Source organism: Panthera tigris, chromosome D1, assembly GCF_018350195.1.
Source record: "Panthera tigris isolate Pti1 chromosome D1, P.tigris_Pti1_mat1.1, whole genome shotgun sequence".
Classification (NCBI taxonomy): domain Eukaryota; kingdom Metazoa; phylum Chordata; class Mammalia; order Carnivora; family Felidae; genus Panthera; species Panthera tigris.
Genome location: NC_056669.1, coordinates 53,506,414 through 53,523,195, shown reverse-complemented (window position 1 = coordinate 53,523,195; position 16,782 = coordinate 53,506,414). Strand labels below are relative to the sequence as shown.

At 41.2% G+C, this 16,782-nt stretch overlaps 1 protein-coding gene across 2 annotated transcripts in view; it reads right to left on the bottom strand.

The window, feature by feature from the left end:
• GAB2 (GRB2 associated binding protein 2) overlaps positions 1–16,782 on the bottom strand; it is a 190,909-nt gene that overhangs the window by 38,982 nt on the left and 135,145 nt on the right. The window contains exon 1 of one of the 2 annotated variants that reach the window (XM_042959538.1): positions 183–592. The exons of the other annotated variant lie outside the window; for it this stretch is intronic. The gene's annotated coding sequence lies outside the window, so the exon portion shown is untranslated. Of the gene's footprint in view, positions 1–182; positions 593–16,782 lie in introns of those variants that run through there. 2 annotated transcript variants of the gene reach the window in all.

Genomic DNA, 16,782 nt, shown 5'->3' with positions numbered 1-16,782 from the left:
AGTTCGAGCCCTGCATTGGGCTCTGCGCTGACAGTTCAGAGCCTGGAGACTGCTTCAGATTCTGTGTCTCCCTTCTCTCTCTCTGCCCCTTCCCTGCTCACTCGCTTGCTCTCTCTCAAAGATAAATAAAGATTAAAAAAAAACTTAAGAGTCCTAGTTTGTACAGTTTGTAAAATAGCAACCTGTAGGGTTGTCCCAGGGAGTAAAGAGATGCCACGGTCCCTGCACATCAGTACATCACAGAGGGAGGTCCTTCCTCAGCACTCCATCGTGGAAGGTGGTCTGACATGGGAGAAGGGCTTAAGCTTGGTGTTCACAGACCTTCAGGGTTTGATCAGAGCCAGGACTGGTGCCGGGCAGTACAAATGAACTCAACTGGCCTTTGTGAGGTACGTAGAGGACCCCAGAGGCAAAGAGCCTGGAAGGACCCAACTTCTAACCGGCAGCTTTTCTTAGTTGCTGCCTCCGGTCCTGGTGTCACAACAGTCTCTCCTGGCTTCATATATGTAGCTTTCCTACTCATCTTCCAGTCTTGTATCTTGACGCCTCAACAACTCTAGGTTTTTTTCTGCTGGATCCAAAAGGAAGCGCTTTTTTTTTTTTTTGAAGTTTATTTATTTGAGAGAGAGTATGCATGGGGGAGGGGTAAATAGAGAGGGAGAGAGAGAATCCCAAGCAGGCTCTGCACTATCAGCGCACAGCCTGATGTGGGATTCAATCTCAAGAACCCCGCAAGTTCATGACCTGAGCCAAAATCAAGTCGGACACTTAACTAACCTACCGAGGCACCCCAGAAGTGCTTGCTATCTTTTTAACACTGTTAGAAAGGCCAACACCTAAGACCATATGTAAATGTGTCTTGGTAGGCCTGTCAAGGTATGTTATTACATGAGAATAGGGGGTGGCAAACTATGGACCATAAGTCAAACTGGGCCTACCAGCTGTTTTTATAAATAAAGTTTTATTGGAACACAGCTATTCATTTACATACTGTTTATGGCTGCTTATGTGCTACAACAGTGAAGTTGAGTACTTGTGAGAGAACATAATGGTGGTAAAACCTACAATATTTACAATCTGACCTTTTACAGAGGAAGTTTGGCAACCTCTGGACTAGAAACTGTCATTCTGGTTTGTGTAACCATGTCCTCTTTCAAAATATTAGCATCTAATTTAAGTTCATCATTAAGGAGACAGAGGCTGAAACCAAGACCAATGAATCCCAAACTTATGCTTTGAAAAAAATCAAAAGGAGGAATCACAAGAAAAGCCAGTTTGGAAAGTGCATTAGTATAATTATAAGAAATCCTGTTCTTTTTCATTTTAGTACATCTTGGGCACAAACAACATGCTAGTCGCTGGTTAGCATATGGAATTAAAGGGTTCACAAAAGTAACATGATAAACTTATATTGAACCAGGCTTGGAGAGAAGTCACCAGATTGTTCTTTCTGATCCATAATGGTTTATTCTTCTTAAATATCACAGATGCACAGGTCTGGAACTGACCAACAGATCACTTAGTTTAATATTTTATTTTACTAATAAGAAATCTAAGGTCCAGAGAGACCAAGTATTTTCTTACCAGTGACTGATTGGTAGTCCTGAGAAAGAATGTAAGTCCCTTATTTTTCAGGTTTAGTGTTTTTTTCTAGTAATACATCTCATTAGAAGAACAATAAACATTCTAAGTTTGAGTAGACTTTTCTACTTCTGAGGACAGTGAAAAGAGCTTCCACCTAATAATCTAACATGGTTCCCTGAAGTTCTCAAAAAAAGGACCATATTATGACTGGAAAGGGTCAGAATTATTATTGACATACTCTTTGATAAAACAGTAATACTTTCCTATGTGTATACAGTACCTTCTCATTTGCTTTGGTATAATTAATACAAAAAAAGCATGCTGGGATTATGACAGAGATTGGGCTCAATCTGTAGATCAATCCAGGGAGAAACAACACAGTAACATTAGTGAATGTTCTACTTTACAACATGGTTTCTCTCTCCCTTTACTGGGTCTTCTTCATTTCTCCTGGCAATGTTTTGTCATTTGCTGTACAGAGATCTTATATGATTTTTGTTAAATTAATTAAGTGCTTTATTTTTTGAAGCTGTTGTAAAAGAAATTTTTATTATAATTTTATTTTCCAATTGTAGGTTGCTCTCGACAACTTTGACATTTATAACAGCCCTACAAAGTTGGCAAGGCAGTGATCTTTCCAGATTCATTTAACATAAGATGAGACTACGACTCAGAGGAATAAAATGACTTACTCAGCGATCTAGAGCTCTCAGGAAATGCCCAAACCAGGACTCAAGCCCAAGTCTTTTACACACCAAGCTGAAGGATCATTCTATTATCCAGCAGTATGTGAGGGTAGATGAGGAGCATATACTTATAAATTATAAGTGCTACACAAATATCCACTGGAATGGGCAAAAAAAAAAAAACAAAAAAACAAAAAAACCCAACTATTTTAATAGGACCAATAAAGAAACTCAGGCTCAGAAAGGCCTTTCTTGATCATCTGACCTCAAGCTACTCCTAATCACGTTACTCTGTCTTCTTCTCCTCATCAAAGCACTTATTGCTACCACTTAAACATTTTTTCATCTGTCTCTTCCCACTTGACTGTGAGCTCTCTTAAGAGTCTGAACCTCACATGTTCTATTCACCATTGATGCTTCAGTGGGCTGGCCATAAAATTCTGCCTCTCTGTCTCCTGATGTGGGCAGAACTGACTGATGGCCCCAGCTGCTGGCCTTCTGCATCCCTCAACTCCTCATAGCCATTCTCATCCAGTGTCAAAGGAAATGGCAGGAGTATTGCTACAGGCCTGTTCCTGTGAGACACGAGACTCCTTTAATCAGAGACCTTCTCTTAAGAACGCTCACTGATCCAGAGGAAACTGTCCTAGAACTGTACTGCAGTCTAATCCTTCTCCTTGCCTTCTGTCACAGGAGTCAGTCCTGTACCCCACTGAAAGGCTTTGCTCCCTTCTCCCACTCCTTCCTATTATCCCTCACAGGTGTCTCACCCAATAAATCTCTTGCAGGTCTTAACTCATCTTGCATCTGCTTCTCAGAGAACCTGAACTCCTAGCCTCAGAGTCTAAAACAGTGCTTGATGAACAAGTGGTTGGGCCAGGTTCATACTGCAGGTAAACCACAAACCCAGAATTAGAACCCAGTCCTCTGGTCCTTCAGTCCAAAGCCTTTTACACTCAGATCACCAATCATCTGAGAAATATGTCCTTGGTGCCTTTGTCCAGGGGGCCATTGCTTTGATGGATTTTTTGAAGGGAAAATGTATTCACTAATGGTCAAGTCCCACAGCTGGCCTCTCAGCCATGATTGTAATTATGGGGACTCTAGTGGGTGTAAGAACATTTGTCCCAGATTCAGAGGAAATGGAAGCTATGGTTTAGGTCAGTGAGGAAAATCTGGCTTAGGTTTAAATTAAAAGCAGCAAGAACTCTGTATGATGCCCTCTTAAAGGAATATAAGGAGAGCGCCTACCTTGGCAAAGCCACAGAAAGTCAAGAGAGCGCAAAGGCAGCGGGAAGTCTTTCCCAGGACTTTGTGCATGTGCTGAAGACTCTGTACGGGGACTTTGATGACTTGAGGCAAGGACTGCATCTGGAATTTCAGGATATGGGCTTAATAGTTAAGAGCATGGACGTTGGAACCAGACTGTCTGGGTCTGAATCCCAGCTCCTTTGCTTACTAGTTGTGTGAATTAGGGAAAGTTACTGAACCTCTGTGTGCCCCAGTTTCCTCATCTGTAAAATGGGAATAATAATAGGTATCTATCTCATAAGATTATATGAGTTAAGATCTGTGAAATGCTCAGAATGGTCCCTTGCACATAGTAAGCTCTATGTAAATATTAGCTTTTATTAGGAGTATTAGTACATTTAAAGAGACACCTTTGTTTTTGAGCACCTCAATAAATTAAGTGTAATGTATCTCAAATCAAGGAAGTCAGCAAGGTTTATCTGATAAACATACTAATCACGCTCAGTAAAAATGTTCTGGAGTTTGGGGAAAATAGAGACAGTGTTACTTAGGATGTTTCAGTATGGGGGACAGAAGAGGAGCATGGTGCATATACTCAAAGGACCACTGTGAAGATCACCGGGAAGGCAACGACGATTTATGTGCCACACGTTTAAGAGATATTCAGTGTGCGCTTATCATGTACCAAACCCTGTGCTGTGTAATTTAAGTGGGCTCTTATCTAATCTTCATAATGATCTTGTGAAGAATGTCTTGTTTCTATTTTAGTGATACAGAAATTGAGGCTCAGAAAAGTAAATTAACTTACCTGCGTTAAGACTGACGTCATCAATGTTGTGGGTTCATGTATTTATATGATGCCAAGACCTACGCTCTTTGTATTAAAGTGGCCTTCTAGATCAGTGTGTATGTGTGTGTGTGTATATATATATGTATGTATGTACACATGTGTATAAAGTGTAGGTAGGTACACTTTATAAATTATATAGCCTTATGTAAATGTTAGATGCTATCACCATCACCATAGTCTGGAACACTAGCTGGAAGCCAAGAAACCCAGGTGCCAATTCTAGCCTTGCCAGTTAGCTGTAGGATTTTGAGCAAATTAGCTCCCCTCCTTTGACCTTTGGATACTGTGTTATTTGAGGAGTTTGGAACTAAACCCTCTCTAAGGGCATTTTCAAGACTTCATATTCTAGAATTTTCTCATTCTATGAAATCTATTCCCTTCTCTGTCTTGGCTGAGTGTTTTGGCTAATATGATTCACCAGCCATGAAGAATTTTGTTCACTGACTTCATCCACAAAAGGGGCGAGGAGATGGCGAATAAAAGCAAACAATAAACAAATGATAGCTATGTAAAATGAAATTTAGGTCAGTGGCACACCCTGTCTCTTCAGTCTAGTTAGTACATCATCCATCTTGAGTTTTTATTTTTTTAAATTCTTTATTTTTGTTTATCGTTGTACTTTATAGCATGTTTGCAGCAGACCAATATTTTTACACTGTGTCCCAGCCTTCCCGGGTCACCATGGGAGTGAGAGAGGGCAGGCCTTCTGGGTCCACCTCAAGCTGGCAGCACTTGACTCTCTGTCCCCTGCAATATTCAAGGTGGCTTCCTTTCACCTGTTTTATATGTTATGTTCCATGCAAGATACAGTTAACAAGCAATGCAAAGAAAAAAGCTTGAAAATTACCATTTTGGTCTCCAATTTTAGTTTATAGTTGAAGAAACTAAGATCAACACACTGAATCAGTAACAAAGCTGAAACTTAAAACCAGGACTTTGACTCCCAATTCATATCCTAGAGACAGATGACCATGCCTACTGATTTTATTGAGCTCAGAATCCTACAAAGATCTGTATGTGAGTGGATGTTTAAATAATCAAGATCTTCTGAGGCCCAAGGTGACTTACCCCTAAAATCAAAGTCATAATTCTATCTCTAGAAGAAAAATAGACTCAGATTGGGCTTTGGAATCTGGTCTGGGACCAATTCAACAATACTTAATTACCCTCCTTCTCTAAAGATAATCAGAAGCAACTCAAAGAACAAAAATGGGGGGACGTCTCAAGAGATGTCTGAGAGCTGTCAGAGGCTTCTGGGATTGAAGAGTTGGGACGAGGTGCTCTCCTCTCTAGCAGTCTATGGGTTCTGGCAGGTAAACACTAGACCTAATCCATGCTGGCTGCCTGGGGGCTGGTGAGGGGGCATGTCTGGTACGAAAGGGAAAGCAGGAAGAGGGATCCAGGCTCAGAATGAAAAGAAGAGGGTTGGGTTTCTCCCCGACGCCTTCTCCTCTTCCAGGGGGGCTGGGCCTCCCTGGAGGCCTGGGCTAGAGCCTGCTCCAGAAGAGCACAGGGGTGCCTGTGGGGATTTTATGGAGTTCATGTCCCAACTCAAAACGTACTCTCAGTGTGAGCAGACCCAGCTGTAGACAAAAGAAAACAAACAAAAAAAGATGGAGGATGAAGGCCTGATATTTCAGAGTTATTTAGAATAACATTTTTCTTTTTAAAAAAGGCATGAGGATTTCAGATCTGGCTGGAAACTAGTCTGGATGTTTATTTTCCTCATTGTCTCAGTGGAAAAAAAGGGTGGGTGATTCAGACAGCAGCCTCCGCCTCTGGGCTGGGGCCCGGGTCAGTCTCTACTCTGTTCTTTGCTCCTCAAGGAACTTGTCAGCCTCAGGAGAAGCTACATTTTACCTCCCACATTTGCTCTAAGCTTCCAATAAGGATCCCCCAGAGGAGCTGGGGGATCTGAGCTTGGCCAAAAACCAAACCAAAACAAAACAAAAACAAAACCACCAAGAGCAAAAGGTAGGAGAGGGAACAAGGGAGGAGATGGTCCTCCCAAGGATAAGAAGAGAGAAAGGGTGAGGTCTCTGAGAAAGGCCTCTTTCCTCCCTGCCCTCCTCCATTCATGGCTCTCCCACTCACTGCATCTGGGGGAAAGGACCAAGGTCACCAGAGGGCATCTGGGTGGACTGCCTGGCTCCACCACAGCCCTCCCTGCTGTCCAATGTCCAGCTGGAATAAGGGGTCCTGACCTTTAAGGCACCAGTCCTTCTTTCTAGAAAGGAAGGAGCTGTTTGAAGATACCCCCTTCCTGCCTTTGATAATAGTCTCCCACTGAAGGTTGAAGATTTCCCAAAAGCATCCAGTGGGGACTCAGGACTTAAAGCAATTCTGCTGTCTAGTTACTAGGGAAACTCATGGATCACTAGAAGTTTCAGTATTTACAAAATACTTAAAGGTGGGGCAGCCTAACTCAAAGCTGTGGTAGAGGTAAAGAACAGTTAGTTGGAACTCTGGGAAGTCCTTATTCCACAGAGCTGGGCATATGACTGCCATGAAGCTCCTGTGAGGGGGGTCAGAAGAAGGGAAAGAGCTAAAATGATACATAGCATATGGAGGAGGCCCAGGCCTTATTTCAAAATCTTCAAGAATTACTAAGGACACTCCCTGAGTTCTAGTTCTAGTGGTTTTTTAGCTAGTCTAAGATGGATTGTGCTAAATACCATGTATTGGTGAGGGTGTAGAGAAAAAGGAACTCTCACGCATGGTTGGTGGGAATGCGAACCATGCAGCCACTGCAGAGAACAATATGGAGGTTCCTCAAAAGTTAAAAATAGAACTACCATATGATCCAGTAACCACACTACTGGGTATTTATTCAAAGAGTACAAAAACACTAATTTTATTTAAAAAATTTTGGGGGGCGCCTGGGTGGCTCAGTTGGTTAAGCGTCCACCTTCGGCTCAGGTCACGATCTCACAGTTGGTGGGTTCAAGCCTCACATTGGCCTCTGTGCTGACAGCTCAGAGACTGAAGCCTGCTTCCGATTATGTGTCTCCTTCTCTTTCTGCCCCTCCCCTGCTTGCACTCTGTCTCTGTCTCTCAAAGATAAATAAAAATGTTAAAAAAAAAAAACAAAACAATTTTTTTAATGTTTATTTTTTTGAGAGAGAGAGAGACAGACAGACAGACAGAGTATGAGTAGGGGGGTGCAGAGAGAGAGAAAGAGACAGAGACAGAATCTGGAGCAGGCTCCAGGCTCTGAGCTGTCAGCACAGAGCCCCATGTGGGGCTTGAACCCACAGGCCATGAAATCATGACCTGAGCAGAAGTTGGGCTTAACCAATTGAGCTACCCAGGCGCCCGACAAAAACACTAATTTTAAAAGATACATACACCCCTATGTTTATTGCAGCATTATTTACAACAGCCAAATTATGGAAGCAGCCCAAGTGTCCATCAACTGATGGATAAAGATGTGGTATATATACACAATGGAATATTACTCAGCCATAAAAAAGAATGAAATATTGCCATTTGCAACAACATGGATGGAGCTACAATGTATTATGTTAAGCAGAAAAAGTCAGAGAAAGACAAATACTGTATGATTCCATGCCTATGTGGAATTTTAAAAAAACACAAAAAGTGAACAAAGGAAAAGAAAGAAATAAACAGGGGCGCCTGGGTGGCTCAGTCGGTTGAGCGCCGACTTCGGCTCAGGTCACGATCTCGCGGTCCGTGAGTTCGAGCCCCGCATCGGGCCCCTGTGCTGACAGCTCAGAGCCCGGAGCCTGTTTCAATTCTGTATCTCCCTCTCTCTGACCCTCCCCCATTCATGCTCTGTCTCTCTCTGTCTCAAAAATAAATAAACGTTAAAAAAAAAATTAAAAAAAAAAAAATAAACCAAGAAGCTGACTCTTAACTATAGAGAACTGATGGTTACCAGAGGGGAGGTAGATGGGGGGGATGGGGATAAAGGAGTGCACTTGTGATTAGCGCTGGGTGTTGTATGGAAGTGTTGAATCACTATATTATATACCTGAAACTAATATAATACTATATGTTATCTATACCTGAATTAAAATAAAATTAAATAAGATAGATTATGCTACCTTGCTAATTTAGCCCTCGAAGTTTAATATTCATGTATAGACAGCACTTTACTTTCTAAATGGTCAGTTCTCAGTAACATAGAAACTTCCTGCTTTTACCCCCTGCTGGCTATTTTGTGACTTATGAGAAGCTGTAGCAAACAGGTCTGCGAAGCAGAGCTAGGACTAATGAGGAGGTAGAGCACACAGTCCTTGGACGGAGTTAAAGCCTTGGATTCTAGCCTCAGCAACACTGCTTTCTGCACCATTTAAACCTTAGCATCCTTACCCGTGCAAGAGGAAGAATGCTAGCAGCCCTATCTTATTTTGTTTGTTTCTTTACACTGAAAGGAGACTGTATAAGTGTTTTGTAGTCTGTCAAGTTCTCTAAGGACACCAGATACTTAAATCCTGTTCATCTTGACCTAAACATATAAAAATCATCATCACCACAACCACTACAGGGAAAACAGTGAACCAAGCAGGTATTGTTCACACTGTGCAACTACTGTCCTACCTTCCTCCCAACAACTGAGAGGGAGCATCACTTCTACTTTATAGATGATGAAACCTCAAAGAGATAAAGTTACTTATGCAGTATCATTGAGCAAATAAATCACAGAGCTGGGACTCAAGTACAGCTAGTGTGCCTTTCAGAGTCCATGTAAAAATGGCTGTGCAGGCCTCAGAATAGTTACTGAATACATAAAGGAGGGAGGGGACAAAGGGAAGGAGTCCTCGCCTTGGAGGATTCAAAGGATAGGGGTGAGGGCTTCCTAACAGTGGATGCCTCCTGAGCCCATGAATAATTCATCAAAGCTCTGTGCTGATGGCTGGTTCCTTTTGTGTGTGGTGCATCTGGTCAGGGACAGCTGCCCACAACTGGGCCACAAATGTGAGGACTCAGACTCGCCTGCTCATAAACAGAGCTCACAGAAGCTTCCTGCTCCCTTACTCTGGGGACTGAAGGCTATTTTGATTCCCAGAGGAAGATGGGGTTCTTATTTTTGTGCTTGTGCGTACATCTGTGCGCGCACACCCCCCGCCGCCCCCCCAGACTCTACACATGTGATATGAAACCTTCTTGATATTCTTGGAATTGCTTTTCCTTCTGGAGCATCATCCCTGGTTTCCTTTTGGACAGAGTTTCCTCCATCCTTATGTCCATATTTAGACTCAGTTTCACTCCTGGTCTGTTCTTGATCCTAGACAGCTTTTATCCTAGGCATTTTTGGCTAGGGTATGTGAGGAGTTGGAGGGTGGCAGTAGAAAGAAGAAGCTGGGGGTGGCAATAAGGCTTTTTTTTTTTTTTTTAAGACTCCATCTGCCATAGAACCTCTTCCAGACGAAAGTGAAAAACAGAAGTGTTTTTTTTTTTTTTTAAATGGGTCCCATCACAACTCTTACATAAAGAAGGAAAAAGGGCATATCTGCTTGAAGGAGGCTTCCCATGGAATGGAATGTTTCCAGGATCAAGCAGTGAGCAGGGATACAGCCTTGCACAGCCCCAGGGGATAGCTCTGCACAGAACACAAGGCCAATACTCCTCTGGGGACTATGAAACCGAAGTGGCTGTCAGAGGTCTGAGGTCTGTCTTGGTGAATCCAGAGAGAAGCAGAGTCACTGGGGGAGAAGATAATTTTATCTCTATTCAACAAAAGGACACTGGGATTCCAATCACATGACCTGTTCATATAACCCCAGAGTTGTGATTCAAACTCAGGTACCTTTACCCCCAGCCTACAGATTCAGCAATAGTGTGTAATAACTGGATTAAAACCCTAGAGTTTACTAAATTCTTGGGACAGTCCAGTGGAAGGATTTGAGCAATATGGGTTGGTGAGGAGGGAAACCTGAGCCAGCTGTAGGACCCCTTGTGGAAGGGGTCAGAGAGCGCTTCCAGCCCAACGCATAAGGTCCAAAGAGGCAACAATATCTGGGCTTGGTTCTGGCAGATGTTTATATTCCAGGAGGTAAGAGACAAAGAGCATATTACTTAAAAAAAATTTTTTTATGTTTAGTTTTTTTTTAAATTTTTTTTTTAACGTTTATTTATTTTTGAGACAGAGAGAGACAGAGCATGAGTGGGGGAGGGGCACAGAGAGAGGGAGACACAGAATCTGAAGCAGGCTCCAGGCTCCTAGCTGTCAGCACAGAGCCCGACGCGGGGCTCGAACTCATGGACCGTGAGATCCTGACCTGAGCTGAAGTCGGACGCTTAACTGACCAAGCCACCCAGGCGCCCCTGTTTATTTAGTTTTTGAGAGAGAGAGACAGAGCATGAGTGGCAGAGGGGCAGAAAGAGAGAGGGAGACACAGAATGAGAAGCAGGCTCTGGGTTCTGAGCTGTCAGCACAGAGCCTGATGCAGGGCTCGAACTCACGGACCATGAAATCATGGCCTGGGCCAGAGTCAGGGGTTCAACCAACTGAGCCACCAGGCACCCCAAGAGGCAGCATATTATAATGCAAAGTCATACCTGGGTTAGACTAGAATCTTGGCTGTCATTTTCTAGCTGTGTGATTTTGGGTCAAAACTATTCCTCCCTCAAAGGATTCATGTGAATTTTTAGTGAAACTTTATGCAGAGCTTCTACTTCACATAGAGTACATGCTCAATATATAGCTCCAATTATTTTCTTTTGTGGCCACTGAGGGTTAGGCGTCAGTACCGGGTGTTTTCCATATAAGAAGGCTGCTGACACTGACACCCAAGAGACTGGATTATTCTCAGTAAGCCCCAGCAAAACGAGAGCAGTGTTGTATTAAGGAAGCCTCAGGGACAGATGACAGAGAGCCCATGTGAACCCAGCCGAGGCAGGTAGGAGGACAGAGAAGAGCTGGGGTCCTGGAGTGCTAGGCAGGGAAGAAGAAGCACTCATTCTCCTTATTTGAAAAGAATGGAAATAAGTCAGTCAGAGAAGGACAATATCATATGTTTTCACTCATATGTGGATCTTGAGAAACTTAACAGAAGACCATGGGGGAGGGGGGGAAGTTACAGAGGGAGGGAGGCAAACCATAAGAGACTCTTAAGGACTGAGAACAAACTAAGGGTAGATGGTGGACGGGGGAGAGGGGAAAGTGGGGGATGGGCAGGGAGGAGGATACTTGCTGGGATGAGCACTGGGTGTTGTACGTAAGCCAATTTGACAATAAATTATATTTAAAAATGAAAACATTAAAAATTAAAAAAAGAAAAGAATGGAAACACAGTTGATAAAAGTGATTAAATGAAATAAATAAAAGTAGGTAATCAAATGTTAATTTCCTTCCTGCTTCTCCTCTATTCCTGACTCTCCGTTAAAAAACCCCACTTATTTGGGTGATTAGGCTTTAATTCCTTATCTGAGGGTTTTATAGACATAATCCATTTTTAAGAAAGTCTCTAAATTAAAATGTAAGCCATTATGTGGCCGGATCTTTTAACACAGTAAATTCTCCTATGATGGAAGAAAAGCCTGTTGTCTCCCTCAGAAAGATCTCACAAAGAATCCAAAACTTCTGTTACAGACAATATCCTTGCTCTGGTAATGAAACTACCTGGCATCTAATAAAATAACCCCCTTAAGAAAAGAAGTTGAAGGTTTAAGGGAATATATTTTTTAAAAGACAAGGGTAGTGGAAAAATACTGACTTGGTTATTTGTTACTTATCCCTCCTCCCTTCCCTCACTGAGCTGGTGGTACAGGCTGGTGTCTCCATGCTTGGTGATGCCTCTATTACAGTACTCCCCTGTGACTGCCTGGTTAGAGGTCTGCCCCCTTCACTAGACTAAGATATCTGAGCACTGGAACTCTACTGGTCATCTTTGTAACCTCAGTGGTTGTGACAAGGACCATCACAAAATAAGCGCATGAATGGATGAATTTTCCTACCAAAGAAAACAAGCCTAGATAAATATGTGGTTCTACATATTTGCATTTGAACTGTACTTAAATCCTATACAATAAAAGGATCCAGATAATAATTCCTTTTTAAATTTGTGATTAAAAAAATATATTTGCACCAAGAGTAGTTTTTGTTATATCTCAAGGATATGTTTGTCTTGGTAGGAATACCTCTAATCCCACAAGGAAATAATTCAATTAAAAGGAATTTGCTCACATAGATTAATGGAACAGAAGAGAAAACCCAGGAAATAAACCCACAATTACATGGTCAATTAATCTTCGACAAAGGGGGAAAGAATATGCAGTGGGAAAAATAGTCTCTTCAACAAATGGTGTAGGGAAACTGGACAGCCACATGCAAAAGAGTGAAACTGGACACTTTCTTACACCATACACATAAATAAACTCAAAATGGATTAAGACCTAAATGTGACACTTGAAACCATAAAAAATCCCTGAAGAGAGCAGAGACAGTGATTTCTCTGACACTGGTTGTAGCAGCTTTTTTTCCTAGATGGGTGTCCTGAGGCAAGGGAAACAAAAGCAAAAATAAACTATTAGGACTTCATCAAAATAAAAATTGATTGTTGTGAAGGAAACGATCAACAAAACTAAAAGGCAACCTATGGAATGGGAGAAGACATTTGCAAATAACATATCTGATAAAGGGTTAGTACCCAAAATAAATAAAGAGCTGATACAACTCAACACCCAAAAAACAAATAATCCAATTAAAAAATGGGCAGAAGAGGGGCGCCTGGGTGCTTCAGTTTGCTAAGCATCTGACTCTTGATTTCAGTTCAGGTCATGATCTCACAGTTCATGAGATCAAGTCCTGTGTTAGGCTCTGGTCTAACAACGCAGGGATTCTCTCAGCCCTTCCCCAGCTTACATGCATGTGCTCTTTCTCAAAATAAATAAATACTTTTTAAAAAATGGGCAGAAGACATGAACAGATATTTCTCCAAAGAAATCCAGATGGCAACAGACACATAAAAAGATGCTCAACATCACACATCATCAGGAAAATGCAAATCAAAACCACAATGAGATATCACATCACACCTGTTGGAATGGCTAAAATAAAAAATACAAGAAGAAAAAATTAAAAAACACAAGAAACAACAGATATAGGCGTGGATATGGAGAAAAAGGAACCCTCGTGCACTATTGGTGGAAACGCAAACTGGTGCAGCCACTGTGGAAAACAGTATGGACGTTCGTCAGAAAGTTGGAAATAAAACTATCCCGCAATCCAGTAATCACACTATTGGGCATTTACCCCCCAAATACAAAAACACTAATACAAAGGGATACATGCACCACTATTATTTACAACAGCCAAACTACGGAAGTAGCCCAAATGTCCCTCGATAGCTGAATGGATAAAGAAGATGTGGGGTGTGTGTATGTGTGTATGCATGTGTGTGTCTATGTGTATGAATGAAATCTTGCCATTTGCACCAACATGGATGTATCTAGAGTATATTATGCTAAGTGAAAAAAGTCAGTGAGAGAAAGACAAATACCATATGATTTCACTCATATGTGGAATTTAAGAGACAAAACAAATGAGCATAGGAAAAAAGAGAGAAATCAAGAAACAGACTCTTAACTAGAGAGAGCAGAGGGTTACCAAAGGGGAGGTGGGGGAGCAGTGGGTGAAACAGGTGATGGGGATTAAAGAGTACATTTATTATGATGAGCACTGAGTAATGTATAGAATTGTTGAATCACTATGTTGTAATATAATATTGTATGTTAACTATACTGGAATTAAAATTTAAAAACTTAATTAAAAAAAAGCAATTGCTTTCTGATTACTTTCTTCCCCAATCATACCTATTATTATTTTTTTTTAAGCTGAGGTATTCTTTGGACCTATCTCTAACATTTATGAAAGCTTGGAGACTGGGGTTGGGGAGCTAAGTCTATGGTTTTTCCCTCCTGCCTTTTTTTTTTTTTTAATTTTTTATGTTTTTATTTTATTTTTGAGAGAGAGACAGTGTGAATGGGGGAGGGGCAGAGAGAGAGTGGGAGACTCCAGACTCTGAGCTGTCAGTGGAGAGCCTGACGTGGGACTCAAACTCACAGACTGTGAGATCCAACCTGAGCTGAAGTTGGATGCTTAACCGACTGAGCCACCCAGATACTCCTCCCTCCTGTTCTTTTGATTCCTTTTTTATTCTCTCTCTCCCTTTTTTCCCCAATAAGCTTTTCATTCTTTCATCAGGAATAAAATAAAGGGAAAAACAAAAAATTCATGAAGCCTATAAATGACAGAAATTTGGGGAAATTCCATTCAGGAAACAAAGATTATACCAAAGATCCTAAGAGTAAATGCAGACTCATAATCTGCAAGGAAGAATAGAATCACAGAATTGCTAAGACAGGACATCTAGTCCAGGCACAACTGACTACATAATTTGTAGAGTCTGGTACAAAGTGAAAATGAGGCTCCTTGTTCAAAAGTTAAGAACTTCAACACAAATAAATGGAAAGATATCTCATGTTTATGGATTGGAAGAATTAACATTGTTAAAAGGTTCACACTACCCAAAGCCATTTACAGATTCAGTGAAATCCCTATCAAAGCTCCAATGTCATTAAAAAAATTTTTTTTAATGTTTATTTATTCTTCAGAGAGAGAGAGAGAGAGAGAGAGAGAGAGAGAGAGAGAGAGAGAGACGGAACATGAGTGGGGGAGGGGCATAGCAAGAGAGGGACACAGAATCCGAAGCAGGCTCCAGGTTCTGAGCTGTCAGCATACAGCCTGACGCGGGGCTCGAACTCACAAGCCAAGAGATCATGACCTGAGCTGAAGTCGGACACTCAGTGGAGACAAGTGGGTACCCCTCCCAATGTCATTTTTTTTTTTTTTTTACAATAACAGAAAAACAATTTTAAAATTCATATGGAACCACAAAAGATTCCAAATAGTGAAAGCAATCCTGAGAAAGAAGAATAAAGTTGCAGGTATCACACGTCCTGATTTCAGCCTATATGACAAAGCTATAGTAATCAAAACAGTATGGTATGACATAAAAAGAGACACACAGATCAATGGAACATAATAGAAAGCCTCACATGTATGGTCAACTAATATTTGACAAGGGAGCCAAGAATACTCAGTGGGGAAAACATAGTGTCTTCAAAAAAAATGGTGCTAGGAAAACTGGATACTGACATGCAACAAATGATACTGGACCCTTATATTATATTACTCACAAAAACTAACTCAAAATGGATTAAAGATTTAAATGTAAGACCTAGGGGCATCTAGGTGGCTCAGTTGGTTGAGCAACCCACTCTTGATTTCAGCTCAGGTCATCATCTCATGGTTCTTGGGATAGAGCTCTGCATCTGGCTCTGCACTGACAGTGCAAAATCTGATTGGGATTCTCTCTCCTTCTCTCTCTGCCCCTCCCCCACTCACGTGTGCATGCTTAGATAAATAGATAGATAAATGTAAGATCTGAAACCATAAAACTCCCAAGAGAAAACAGAAAAAAAGATTCTTTGATGGTGGTATTGGCAAGGAGTTTTTTGGATATGATACGAAAAATACAAATAAGAAAAGCAAAATTAAACAAATGGAACTACATTAAACTAAAAAGCTTTCGTGGCTCAGTCAGTTAAGCACCCGATTTAGGCTCAGGTCATGATCTCACAGTTTGTGAATCTGAGACCTGCGTTCAGCTCTGTGCTGACAGCTCAGAGCCTGGAGCCTGCTTTGGATTCTGTGTCACCTCTCTCTCTGCCCCTCCCCCACTCATGCTGTCTCTCTCAAAATTAAATAAACATTAAAAAAATAAAAAAAAACAAACTAAAAAGCTTTGGCACAGCAAAAGTAACAAGATGAAAAGGCAATCAAAGAAATGGAAGAAGATATGTATTTTCAAATATCTGATACGGGGTTAATATCTAAAGTACATAAGGAATTCCTACAACTCAATAGCAAAAACAAAAATAAAAACAGATAACCCAATTAAAAAGTGGTCATAGGATCTGAATAGACACTCTTCCAAGGAAGATATTCATATGGGCAACAGTTACCTGAAAGGGCACAGGTCATTAATTATCAGGGAAATGCAAATAAAACCAAAACCACAATGAGAGAGCCTGCTAATGGGCTATTATCAAAAACTAAGAGATTACTGTGAGCAAGGATGTAGAGAAAAGGGAACCCTTGTGACTACTGGTGGGAACATAAATTGGTACAGCCACTATGGAAAACAGTATGGAGGTTTCTCAAAAAATTAAAAATAGAACTACCATATGATCCAGCAATTCCAATTATGCGTATATATCTGAAGGAACTGAAATCACCTTGAAGAGGTATCTACACCCCCATATTCACTGCAGCACTACTGATAATAGCCAAGACATGGAAACAATCTGTGTCCACTAATGGATGAATGGATAAAGGAAATTTTATAAATACATATGTAATATTATTCAGTCATAAAAAAT